The sequence below is a fragment of the Gymnogyps californianus genome, chromosome 12 (assembly GCF_018139145.2).
Source record: "Gymnogyps californianus isolate 813 chromosome 12, ASM1813914v2, whole genome shotgun sequence".
Taxonomy (NCBI): domain Eukaryota; kingdom Metazoa; phylum Chordata; class Aves; order Accipitriformes; family Cathartidae; genus Gymnogyps; species Gymnogyps californianus.
In genome coordinates this window covers 19,529,836-19,543,758 of record NC_059482.1, presented here as the reverse complement: position 1 = coordinate 19,543,758, position 13,923 = coordinate 19,529,836, and the positions used below count along the sequence as shown (strand labels likewise).

Genomic DNA, 13,923 nt, shown 5'->3' with positions numbered 1-13,923 from the left:
ACCTTCATTAAATGCTGTCTTCACAAAGACAATGGAAGTGTTTAGGCCCAAATCTTGTTATTTGCTACTCTGATTTCTTAGAGTTGGACAGACCTGAGCACAACTTGACTTGGGTCTTTTCTTAAACTACAATTTCCTTCATGCTTAACAATTGGCTCCTGGCCTTTGGCCAAGAAACCAATGTGTTCTGAAGTTTTAAATGTGTGCAACGATGTTTTTGTTGGCCCTAAGCATCTTTTACTGTTATAAAGATTTCTGCAAGGCTAGCCCAATCTCTGAAGGACTGCACAGTGCTGTTGTTTTAGTATCTTTGGTAAAAGTTGCATGTGATGAAGCTGAAGCAATACCCTTTGTGTACATATTACTACTGGCAGGCAGCCACTCCAGCCACTCTTAGCTCACTTCCAGTCCTGAAGTTCATCACTGACGTGAAAGCATTCCCTCCACTCGCAACCCCAGCACCTACAGTGGGAAAATAAAACCTGGGTTATGTTATGATGACCTTTCTAATGAACAACACTCAATCTCAGAATCTCGTCCGCATGGAGAAGAAATGTGAATCCTCTGGCTATCTACGTGAAACACCTCTTTAACAGGCAGTAGTGGACCAGGCTGCCATCAAGCATCACAGGATCTCACTCTCGTGAGGTGGGACGCACAAAAAATGCGAGGAAACAACAATTTATGGGTGATTCTATGTTGCAGGCTTATTAAGATATTTTTTCCAGAATTACTCTGGGGAGAAAAGAAAGGATATTAAACTTTGTTTCTGGGTGTTTTCTCAGTTGAAGGGAGCTTCACTGCTCCATGCATGCAACCCGACATACAGTGCTTCAGAGCCGCAGGACTGGTGACTCGGCCGGAGCTGCCTCTGCTCTAGGGCCTTCTGTTACTTCTGAAAACCGTCCAATATGCCCTTGGGGTTATGGCCTCCCAGGTTTTCCTTCTGGAGATGCTTTGTGCAGGAACTTCGCATCCTCTTTCCTAAAGAGGTCCTTGCTTCCACGCTTCCCCACCTGCACCCCTTCCAGGGGAAGAGGCTGCAGTGCAGCTCTCCCCGGGAAGACAGTGGTGGGACCCGGCTGACAGGTCCCCAGATTCCCAGCACTGTTCTCAGCTCTCTGCTCTGGAGAAGTGGGAAACAAAAAGAGAAGTTGGTAGAAAGTTTATATAGGTTCTGAAGCCAAGTTGTGGTTGAAATTTTAGGGAAGATGGTTAATATTTTTTCCATGAGGACCTTTTCAAAAAAGGTTGAGATCTAAACTGGGCATTTTATTTTTTTGTTGTCACTTTTCAACAGCCTTCAGGTTGCAAACTGGCAAACTTTCACACAAAATTAAATTTTATTTCTCTGATTTTTATACTGAAAATATTTCACATCTTCCCCTGAGCCCTATGTTTTGATTTTTTGCTTTTGGTTCAAATGACTTCATTTGGAATTGGAATTAGATTTTCTGCTGCAAAATGCAGCTACCTATTCTAATGAAGCCTTATCAGATAAGCAGACAGCTGTCTCCCTGCCTGGGATTGCTCACTGTTTCCTACTTGTGATCAGGCAACACTTAAAGGGGCAGTGTAAGAAAGCATAGAATCAAACTATTTTTGAGTTTGATGAAAGGTATGTAGGTGGCAGCAGGTTTTGTAGAAGCTAATCTGAATATAAATCTACTCCTGAATGTAACCAAGTGGTATTAGGAAGCATAGATCCTGCAAGTTTGATACTGAACAGTCATTTAGATATCCTTAAGGAACTTACTCTGTTGCAAAGTGTGAGCATATCCCATATATCCACAGTAGGTGGATCTGGGACTAATTGCTCAGTAGCTGAAAACATTGTTGTTACTGTGGTTTAACCCCAAGCCAGCAACGGCTGCTTGATCACTCCCCCCGCAGCAGGATGGAGGAGAGAATCAGAAGAGTAAAAGTGAGAAAACTCATGGGTTGAGATAAAGACAGTTTAATAGGTAAAGCAAAAGCCACACACGCAAGCAAAGCAAAAGGAGGAATTCATTCACTGCTTCCCATCGGCAGGCAGGTGTTCAGCCATCTCCAGGAAAGCAGGGCTCCATCACGCGTAATGGTTACTTGGGAAGACAAACGGCATCACTCTGAACATCCCCCCCTTCCTTCTTCTTCCCCCAGCTTTATATGCTGAGCATGACGTCCTATGGTGCGGAATATCCCTTGGGTCAGCTGTCCCGGCTGTGTCCCCTCCCAACTTCTTGTGCACCCCCAGCCTCCTCGCTGGTGGGGTGGGGTGAGAAGCAGAAAAGGCCTTGACTCTGTATAAGCACTACTCAGCAATAAGGAAAACATCTCTGTATTATCAACACTGTTTCCAGCACAAATCCAAAACATAGCCCCATACCAGCTACTGTGAAGAAAATGAACTCTATCCCAGCAAAAACCAGCACATTCTCCACAATATTGCCAACCCAGGGCATTCTCAAACTCAGGCTTGGCCCTCAAAAAATCATGGGATTTTGAAAGCAGGAGGGGTTTATATCTTGTAACTTGTTTCCAGGTTTTAATCATTCACAATGCATGTTTTCAAGTTTTCACAAATACTGACATTTTAATTGCCCTGAAAACAACAACTAAAACAGAGCCTCATGTAGTCGCATAGCTGTAGAAGCTAGGTCATCTTAGAAAACAGATACTGCCAGAATGACAATCAAGTTATGTGTTGGCAACTGAATGAACAGATTTCCTTCAAATGACAAGCCAAATAAACTAAGCCATGAAAAGTTTGAATTGATTTTCATTTTCAGTTAACCATTCTTCTGCAGGATTGATTATTCATTTGCTCAGTCCAGTTTTGCTGGCATTGGAGGCCAGCAAGTAAAAATGACTGGTCTAATTTTGGAATTCATTGAGGCTGAACAGTACATCTACAAAGCATATGGCAAAACACAAATTGGATTTTAAGAAGTTACTTATGTTTTAATAATCTGGAATGACAGGAATTTTAAGTGTTTTATGTTGATTGAGCCTTTAAAATGAAATCAACTTGATTTGGTAAACATTAATGCCTATTTAAAGCAGATTTAGAGAATGTATAAAGCATTTCTATAAAAAAAAGACCATATGTGTTTTGCATATTTTTTAAATTTAACAGCTTCTTGTTTTCCCTTCTAGGGGACAGAACTCTGGAGTAAGCGTGGAAACACAGACCATATTCTCAAGTCTGGTACAAGTTTTGTCATATACTGACATTTTGATCAGGACTTGGCACTTCAGTGATACGCTGTTGAGAAACAAGTATGTTCTACTAAGGTAAGATACCTCACTCTGAAAATAACTTGCTTTAGATGGTGAATTATGAAGTCAAGAGCTTCATAATTCATTTTAGAAAAATTGTCACTGCAATTTCAGTGGTTTCCTTTTCTGCCCGCTTTTTTTTTATAAAGGTGTTGTGTCAAAATCTGCAATATTGAAAAGCAGCAATGACTGAACATTTCCCAGTTCTATGTATAGACATTAGATAATGTGGTGGGTCCCCTACAAAATAAACAGAGAGAAAGCCAGTCAGATAACAGTGATACCAGCTGCCAGCTTTACAGCTGCGTTCAGACCAGCATTTCACTTCAGTGTGTTTTACAGTTCTCCTTTCTACTAAAGTGTGTGCTTGAGCTTCTAAAGGTACTTTCTGCTTCTTAGAAAATTGGTTTCAGGAGAACAACAAGGTTTTTTTTTCTTTTTTCTCCTCCCTCTCAAGAAGTAAAAGCCATCCTACTTAACATTTCCAGCCTACTGGGTAACTACTGTTTATGTTGCTAAACCATGGCGAGCTGGTCACTCCCACTTCTGTAGGGCTAGCAGGTAATCTATCTACCCTGCTGTCTTATTAATAAACCGCTTGTTTATGTAGCGACAAGAAGTCAAATGTCGTCCAGACTTTGAGAGTAATCTTTGCTTTCCTCAAGCCTTAGCTTTTGACTGTGACACACCTTGGGCAGGACTTTTATGCATGTGTACTCTGAGCTTTTAAAAAACTTGGCAAATGAGACATCGAATACATGGGACAAAACTGGTTCACCTACAGTTATTAAGAAGTAAGGCAGCTTTCAGTGAGTAGCTTGTGGCGAATTAGGGCATCAGTTATCTAAACATGAACAGATTAGTCTTGCTCCATGTAATATTTGATCGGTTCTAGGCTTTCCTTGCAGTAAAGATTTATTTCCAAGCTGTTTTCAGTCCTGATTCATGCTTTTTAATCTCTCTGATTCAGAAGTTAAAAGCAAACAAACTAAGCACTGCTTATTGTAGTAAGATTGAATCTGTTAAGCGATAGTGAGTAAAAAGATTTGGTTCTTGTTTTTGTGCAAATTATGTTAAACAAAACAAGCCGTTTTATACTACCTACAGCCTCGTTTTAGACTTGCAAGACGTTGTCTGGACCCAGCTTGGCTCTCCAAATGTAGGAAACTTTTCTTTAAAACTCATGTTTGTCTAACATTGGAAAAGTTATATTAGATATGCTGTGCACGTTTGCTAGGAGCCAGAGGAGCTCTTTCTAGGCCGGGTATAACCCTCCACATTTATAAATTGTGCTAATATGAAATGACAGCTTGGTTTGAAGTGCCCTCTAGTGGCAAATGGGATTTTGGATGAGGCATCTCAAAACCAGCTAGATGGAAAGCAAGCTTCAAAGCTAGGTCACCTTTTGAGAATGACCAAGATCATTATTGCCCTGGTATATTAGTTACTGCTCTGGCAGCACAGACAGTGGGAGTAAGGTTTGCATGTCAGCATGGGCTAATACTTGCCAGGTATTCTTCTGGTGAAGTTTGTGGATATAAGGAAATAACCTGAAAAGAAGCACATAAAGAAATTTGTGCAACTAGATCCAATCAGAAGGGAAACTCTAAGCAGCTAGAGGTGCAAAGGTTTTCCATGGCCGTGTTCTGACTGTTATTGAGGAAGATGTTTGCAAGTAAAAGCTATAGCTGTTAACTTGCTTAGCTGCTACAGTTCAGAAATATACTACCTCGATTTGCATATGAAATTTGACATCAGACTGGGGAAGGTAAAGTGGTGTGGCACTACACTTCACGTGGAGCAGCTCCCAAGTTCCTGCAAAGTTGCATGGTGCTGCTGAGAATCATGCTGCTGGTAAGCCTAAAGCCAGAGCATGTTTTCCCCTGGTGCCACTGCTGGAAAGCTAGCACTGAGGTGTCACGGAGCGGACTTTATTAGCTGTGTAGATTTAAGAGAAGTATGGTTTCAGAACTATTTAATGAGTGTACTTTGCCTGAGAAATGACACCAGTGAATTGAATGGACTGGAGGGGGGAGAGATGTGGTGTTCACTGTGGACAATGGTGCCAGAACTGAGCTCCAGGTTTATCCCCTTCTGACTACTTCTGCCTTTCAAATAACTTGTTCTCAGGGGTGCAGCTTTAAGGCAGTTACTCATGTGAGTCCTGTGCTTCCAGCCGATGCACACATACATCGGGAAAGCATATTTAGCAGCATCAGAGAGCAGTAAAATAAACTGCATTCTCACATTTCATTGAAGGGATGCCAAAGGGCCTATTTTCCTCTTGTAATAGCTGTCAGTACAATAAAATGCTTACTGGGATACTTTACAAAGCAAATACACATCCACATGTATTATTGTAAATGGTGGATGTTTTCCAGGTTGCCTATGCCAAAGGAGGCAGATGCAGGAGCTCTGACTGACCCATGAGAATTATGTGCCATTAACAGTTAAGGGGATGTCTGACACTTGGGTCACATCTGAACTGTCACAGGACCCAGGCAGCACACCTGCCAGGCTCCAGCTTGGGGAGCCCGTCCCGGACGTGCTGCTGGTCGTGGTAGTGCAGTGCCTACTTTAAGAACTACTTGTATGTTTTCTGTTTAGAGATCTGCCTTTTAATACTGAAAGCTTTGGCCTGAAGTATTTACTATGTGGGTCCTCAAAACAAGCAAAAGAAGCCTTCGTAATGCTCACATTGAAGGAATATTAGAATTTAATTTATTTTAACGACAGAATTTTCAAAATAACTCAGTAATAAGAGTATGGAAATGCATGACTATACAATATTTATGATGTTTATCAGCTAAAAGGAGAACTAAGAATACTTGGAACGGATTTTTCCAGGATACCGAGCCTTAAGTAGGGGAGTTTCAAGCCCTTCTTTTTATTTCCTTGCACCATCTAGTGGCCGAGTACATCCAAACACTCGAACTGGGTAGCGGAAGCCCAGTCACACCGAGCCGTCTCGCTTACTCCAGTGCACGCATCCAGCATACCTCCTCTTGGTTTGCCAAGTACCTGGAGAAATTCAGATAGACAGGTAGACATTCAAACGTTGTGTTTTCCACAAAATATTGAATGTGGGAAGGATGCATTCTGAGGCACTAAGCGGCACTGTCCTGCAGCGTGCTCAATAGAGTCTCCCTTTGAATGGGATTCTGCATGAAATATAACAGTAGAAAAACATTTTAATTATATCTGCCTATTTATGATGATAGCTGGGCTTCCTGATGCAACATGATAAATCCCAGACATCTATGAGTAGAACTGTTGTTGAAGTGTATAGACAGGTAAGAATGAAGGTAATGTAATCACCTATGGGTTTTGCAAGAAAAAGATGTTACTTGTGTTAGCTCACCTGCCAAAACATACAGAGTAAAATCCTAATGAAAATAGGGCAGTTAATAACTTTTACATAAGTTAGCTGTGAAAATAGAGATTACGGGGGAACAACAGGCTAGGAAAACTTTTTTTTTTTTTTTTAAAACAAAGGTTAGGTTTCATGTACCTTTAATGAGAGTCTGTAACCATTGTTTCTTGCTATGACTTGTTATAAAATCATAAGTGCTTTTTATCTAGGGATCTTCAAACGCTTTACAAATGAAGCAGTTACTATACTTTTTGTAATTCTGCTGCATTCTCTTATCTATAGCGTCTGTATCTTTTTCTTCTCTTCTGGAAAAGGTAGCATTGAAAACTCAATTTACCTTTTAGTTAAAAAATAAACAACAGAAATCAATGGTTTAGGATTGTCTGAGTAAGTTACTGTCTTGAATTCAGTTTGCAAGAAGCCCGAGTACTCTGCATGTTACTATGATAGCAAGTAATGCAAAGTATTTCTGTTACCACAGTGTAAAATATCTCAGGGCCAGTCTGGGTAACAATTCTGTGGTTACGGTGCAAACTGGATCATATAAAGGGATTTATTCCTCTTTGAGAAAACCAGAGGCCAGATTTAAGTCAGCGTGCTAATTCTTCTGTCCTTTTTTCACGCACACTGCACTATTCTTTTCAGCATTTTCCTTTGAAGGATGATTTTTAAGGAAATATATATATTTCAAAGGTGAACATATATTCATATATATATATGCAAAGGGGAGAAGAAAAATTATTCATGGCTTGGAAGTTGCTTTTGTTGCATTTGCAAAGCACACTAAGAGGTGTGTGTTGAAGCATTAATACAGGTAGGAGTACTTTTTTCTTTGAAATTACTGATCCATCTAATTTTCTGGTCACCTAAGTGGGAGGATACTTTCTAGTAAGAGAGATGAAAATTCTCTTTATCATCTGTTCTTTCCCACGTAACAGCAGGTTTCTAGGATTGATAAGGGAGTAGTTGTGTTATTGTGGAGAAAAATATAAGTTAGCCTTGGCTGGAATTAATTGTGTGGAATGTTTTTCCCCAAAAAGATAGTATGACCCAAAATAGAAGTCTTTAGGGCATTGCTTAATGAATTTCCTATTTTTAAAGGAGGTAGAATAAAGTTTTGCATGAGTTTAACTTTGCTTCAAAACAGCTGATGTTGGAAAACTCTCATCTGGGTTTGCAATAACTTTTGGGTTAGAAATTCAAATTAATAATAAAGTATTGAAATGAAACATTTCAATAAATAATGTTCAGTTCATCTGACCTATATTTTGTTTTGTTGTTCACTTTTTTTATCTTATGAAGACCTTCACGTCTTCACTTTTATATCTTCAGTAAGGATGTGGAAGGATATTTGTCTTTTTGTTGTTGTTTTATATGGGCTTGTGGGAAAGAGAAAAGGAGTGAGGTAGATGTGGCCAAACCTCAGTAGCTATTGCTGCTACTGCTGCCCAAGGAGCAGGCTCCCAAGGCCATGGAGGTACTGTAAGGAACTGAAGGTGCCCAGAAGCAGCCGCAAGAGGTGGCAGGTAGAAAATTCCCTTGGGTTGGCCTGGCCGTGTTCTGTTGAGGAAACTTAACCTCTTTTCTTTTCTCTCTCTCTTCCCCCCCCCCCCCCCCCTTTTTTTTTTTGGCTTTGTCTTGATAGCAGTGTTTTTTGTTTCGAATTCATAAAGGGCAGGCAACCATTTATAATGTTTTAAAGTTTGTAATGTTGTAATGTTCCTAAAGGGCCCCATCTTCTTTTTAGCTTCATTAGCGATGGTTGAGCAGTTCAACGGTAGCATTGGTGAGGGTGTTTGGTCAAAAAGGTATGTGTTTGGCTCTTCATTTTTCCTGTGGTTCCAAGTCTTCTGAAGTTTGTCAAATGGTTTTCAAAGTTGCCTGAGCACGACGTACAGAGTGCTGTCTGGTGAGCAATAAAGTAATAATACCTGTTCTGCATACTTTGCTATATAAAAGAAAACATTACATTTTACATCTGCGAGTTACATGACTGTCCCAGCTTTGCGTGACTCTGGGCTGAGCTCTTCTGTCAAAGGCTCCACTCTGGATGTCTAGATTCATTTCAGCATGAAATATCAGGCTGTCAAGCCCATATTGAATGCATTGGAACCGAAGAAAAACATTTCTGTGAACCCCTGTGATGCACAAGCAGAGTTTCACACACGGTTCTACTCCAGAGTTTAACAGCTTCACATGTGGTGCCCCACAAGCAAATCCTGGTGTGTGGGTGGATGCAGCTCTGCCGAGGATGGGGCCGGGAGCCACAGAGCTTCTGGCTCTGCACCCTGCGACAAGGAGTTTGTAGTGCTGTACCAGGTAGTGTTGGTGGGATACAATACTTCTTTTATCGTCTGCCTTGTGAAAACCATGTCTCTGGATAAAATGCTCTCCTCACTTTTACATTGTGTCTGAAATAAGTAATTGAATTATCCATACCGGAGAGCAGGCTATAAGGGATTTCTGATCAGGTTATACAATTTTTCAGTCTGCCCCCTGAACCGTGGTGGTGAAGAAACAATCTGAGTAGCTTGTAACTGCCCTGTCCCTGCTGAGTAACCTTTTGTGCAGGGACTCCTCGATCCCAGTAAGATGCTGGTGCTGTGCTATGACTTGTGCTGGAAGTGGTGTTTGCCATTAGGTTTCCGTGTGGTCTACTGGTACGAACGTCCTGTTGTGCTAAGGACCTCCATAATGTGTTTAAAGCCTCTCTTGCTCAGAAAATATTTGTAGGCACAAAAGCTGCAAGCGCACAGCTGAAATTAGAGTGATGCTAAAATGCAACAGGAGCAGGAGTTGCCAGAGGTGCTTGATACCACTTTGGTCAAGTCAAGCTTTAAAAAATTTTGAAATCTCCTCCATTATTTTGAAGTGTGTCAGTGGTTTAGCGGGGACTCCCACTTTTGTTTGTGCTCAATTTTGTCCCATCCTTTTCTACATTACGCTTTTTCCTTTTCTTATATTTGGGTGAATTTCACCACAGATCCTCCCAAGGGCTTTCTTTTCTTGGCACCATTGCATTAATCATGCTTCTGCCTAATACTGCCCTGTGGGGCTCTGGCTTGGGTTTTGCCTACACCCCTGTGAGCAACAAGAAGCCTTAAGTTTTGCCTTTGCCCAGGCATGTGCCTGGCAAGCAGCCTATCTGGAAGACATGAAATGGGATTATCTCAAGCAAGTGGGTCTTGCTTGGAAGAAAGCACTGCAAGTTAGGCTGAAGATGGGGAACCAGATGCACGTGTACCACCTTGAGAAGGCATTGGCTGCTGTTTTAGCATTAGTCCATACATATATACACAGAGAGAGATTAAAAAAAATATTCAGGCATTTTTGGCATTATAGAAGCCATGACAGTCTGCTGAAAGTAAATAGACAAGAGAAAGTAGCTCTGAGGATGCAAAATGGCTGTCTGTAGCAGATAAGTAGCGGCTGGAGAAGTCTTATCAGAAATCCTCTAGGAAAAGCAGCCAAACACCCATAGGGCCGGGAGAAGTCTGCTCTATCAATCAAACTAACCCAAGAAAATTGTGCAGTGAAGCCAATGTTCAGTTTTGCCAGATCTCGGCCTCCTCCCCGGCTGTGTATTGTATAGAAATGCAACTGCATATAATGGTCTGAGCAAAGCAATTTGTGCAGGGAAGGGAGGGAGAGATGCTGGCTTATGCTAAGAGCTGCTCATCCACAAAAAGCCCCTAGGCCCTTATAAATCTGCCTGGCTCCATATGCAGACTTATGCCCAGCTGGTATTTGTCTCCACTGCAGCCAGAAGCCAGCACTACTGGAAAGTTAGTTCTAGAAATGGTAAAGTTAACTAACACATAAAGAGGAAAGACCTGACTGGCCTTCATGCTCCCATGAGTTTTGCTCCAGCGAAAGTTGTCAGCATAGCTGTGGCAGTCTCCAAATGAGAGTAGTTTTGAGTCCATCCTCAGCTGGGAGGGTTGGGTAGGTTTGGTGAGATTTGGAGAGTTCAAGTTGAACTCTGGGATTCAAATGCTGTGAAGACGCCTTGGGTGTGAAATAGGGAAATTCTCAGTAATATATTTTAGTTATGTGATGTTTTCAGTTTTGTCTATCCTGTTTGTCTGGCAAAGCTTCTTTGCTGCAAATCAGAGCTGGTAGTTATCATCATTATGGTGTTTTGTTTTGCTTTGGCTTTTCAGTTATGTTAGTAACGAGAGCCTTGCAGAATGCTCCTTTGGGCTTTGGTCTGATCTTACAGACTTTTTGTCAATGCTAGATAAAAATGAACAAACAACTGATGAGCAACTTTTACTGATATCTTCTTTTAAAGCTTGGCTCGAATGCTTTGGGAAGGTTACTTGTGAAAGTAGTGCTTATTCAAAAGATTCTGGGCTAAGAGCAGAGAGCTGGCTTTAGGCATGAAAACAGGCAAGTTCTGATGGGGTCTGTCAAATGTCGAATTCTCCCATCAGCTGGCCTCGTATTGGAACTGGACCCAAAATTTTCAGGAGGAACTTGACAATTTATCTCTTATCCAAAGGACAGAATTAACAGAGTGACAACATCACTTGTGAGTGAATGTTCCTGGATATGTAGCTTTAATATGGGTTGATAGAATGTTAAGATATGAAGACTTAATGTCAGAAAAAAGCATTTTCACAGTGAGGTAATTTGGTTGCAAAAAGATCAATTTGTAACCCAAAAATAGTATTCATGAGAGTTTCCAAGCCAGGTTTTAATTTAGGAGGAGCCCACTTAACACTGCTCAATCCAGACATGGCTGTTAGGAAGAGAAATGTCCAGAAAACTACTAGGCATGAATCTACCAAAGGATTTTATTTTGCTTTTTATAAATGATCAACTCTATTTTAAGAATGAACATGCCTTTTAAACTTTTAAAATCGTTCAGCATGTGGGAGACTCTTGGTGGAAGCACTGCCTTTCTCACTGTTTCTATTTTTTTATAGTTACACAGCAGTGTTGAGGGCTCACAGCACCCACCAGCCATCTTCTTTCTGAACTACCACATCTGGAAAAAAGTTCAGACAAGCACTATTGTAAAATGGAGTTAGAGGGACCTCTGTCCAGTGCCTTCCGCACCCTTAGACTTTAAGACTCTGCTGGGAATTTTGGAAAATTAGCTTAGAGTGGTTGAGCTTATTCCTACCCCTTGTTATACTGCTTACACGCTTCCTCCCACATCACCACTAGACTGTTTTAGGTGAATATCTGGACCCTCAAATGGACTATCTTCCAAGTTAAGGGCCACAGAAAGAGTGTCTGTGCAACAATCGGTGAGTTCTGCTCTGTATTTTAACTTGCACTTGAACAATCTTACAACTTTTTGACATCGACTAAGAATCCTGTATGTACTGATAAATATGTCCAAAAGGCAAAGGAGACTGACAGAATGTAAGGGAGCTTAATATATAACATATTGCACCTCTTTGTTGACTCTGCTCCATTATTCCTCACTCATTTGTTTTCTTGATAGGAGACACTGTATTATCACTGCAGACAGACATTTGCAGATGTTACTGAATCAAAATTAGAAGCTAAATCTTCCTGGTTTGTATCTAGTAGGAATTCTTTCTTGCAATCAAAAGCACTGAATGTTTCAAGCCCTCGAAACAAAGCCTGGAAAACTATGTAACCTATATTAATCTGTCCATTTCCTTTGCCTCAGTATTCTTGTCCATTACCCTTATTTTTGAGATGCATCTGCTGTTACAACACTCCACGCTTCTGTTCAGAGCAACACTCTTAAAATCATCAGTGGTACAAACTATGGGGTATTGGCCAAGTGACAGTATAGGAACAGTCCTATCAAAATTGCTCTTAGGACACCAGATATATCATTGGTGTAACAAACCTCAATTGGCTTCATTAAAGCTATTTTTGAGAAAATAAACTGGTTTAATAGACAGCAAGTTTCTCTCTTCACTCCTACTGTCACTGCACCTTTTTAAATGTAAAATGTGGCTTCACTGTAGAAACCCATTAAAGAGAGATAATATTTCATTCAGGTAAGTATTGCCTTTCTGCTTAAAGGGAAAACACCATTGTGAGCTTAGTAAAGAATTTAATTTGATGTATATCTGCAGGAAGTAAGCCTTACATCAAAAAGTAAGTACCAGCAGCTGGGTTCAATATGGGATTTGACACTGTTTTCTATAAGCTCTTTACCAAATGTGTGCAGTTTCTGAAATAGCCACATGCCCACCTTATTATGATCCTTTCCTGGAAAGAGAAATACCTTTAATCTTAAATATGACATTCACATGCTTATTTTTTAAAGAATTGATTTAATATGAAGGATTTTATTTCCTGTTTTTTATTAAGATCCAGGTTCCTTGTCAAAGTACTGCCGTAAGTAACAAGCTATTGCACATCCTGTTCTTCATTAAAACAGGCAGGATATCAAAGTAAAAAACATAAGAAACATAAATGTAGAGGAATTTTAGGATTGAACTGTAATCTATACCATGCAAGTGACTTAATAAGGATCTCAAATGATAAAGGAATTCAAGTCTGGGCAACATAACCAGAGCAACTTTTTTCCCCCCCAACTTATGATCTAAACTACTGGGTTTTTTTCCTGTACTATTAAAACCATCATGTTCTTGAATTAATATTTATGTTAATTTATGAAAAAGCTTGGAAGAGATACAATCATTAATTCCTGCTAGTGCTGTTACTCTCCTTAACATCCTGAAAAAATAAGAATTTAGTCTTCTCCAGTCACTATAGATTAATGCAAATCTTTTTATGAATAACTGGTTGCTTTAAGGAATTAATGTTGGCCATTCTAATATTATTTATGGTCATTTTCAGCAAATGTTTTGTTTGTTCAATTTGCTGTTGTGAGTTTCCATGTGAAACAAACTTGAGCTGTCCAGGAATAGATATATACTTATCTAGTCAGGACAGGCAATAATACACAAATGTGATTTTGTTTGACCAATTGCATCTAATTAATAAACTCCTGCTGAGTATGATTACGGTGGATGTGAAATATGAAATATCCTCAGGGAAACAGAGAATGTGGGTATGTCTGCAGATAAGGATACATTAGGTTTAATCTAGAGATGATGCCTAACCAGAGCAATGTAGGAATAGCAGGACAGACTTCCATGTAAACTAGTGACTAGAGGATATCTCCAGCAACTCTGGTGAGCTTGAATTAGATATTTTGACTGCCTTGTCACTAATAACCGTTAGTTATTTTGGCTGGCTGAAGCTGGCGTGAATGTATCTAGCAGAGTTGCATGCTTATCTGGAAGCATGGCACAGAATAGAAGTGAAACTGAATTGGTCCATCTAAG

At 40.3% G+C, this 13,923-nt stretch overlaps 1 long non-coding RNA gene across 2 annotated transcripts in view; it reads left to right on the top strand.

The window, feature by feature from the left end:
* Positions 1–3,144: 3,144 nt before the first annotated feature.
* The window catches only part of LOC127021345 (uncharacterized), a 148,963-nt gene continuing 138,184 nt past the window's right edge, over positions 3,145–13,923 (top strand). For both annotated transcript variants that reach the window (XR_007767198.1, XR_007767199.1), the window contains exon 1: positions 3,145–3,276. This is a non-coding gene — a long non-coding RNA (uncharacterized LOC127021345). The remainder of the gene's footprint in view (positions 3,277–13,923) is intronic.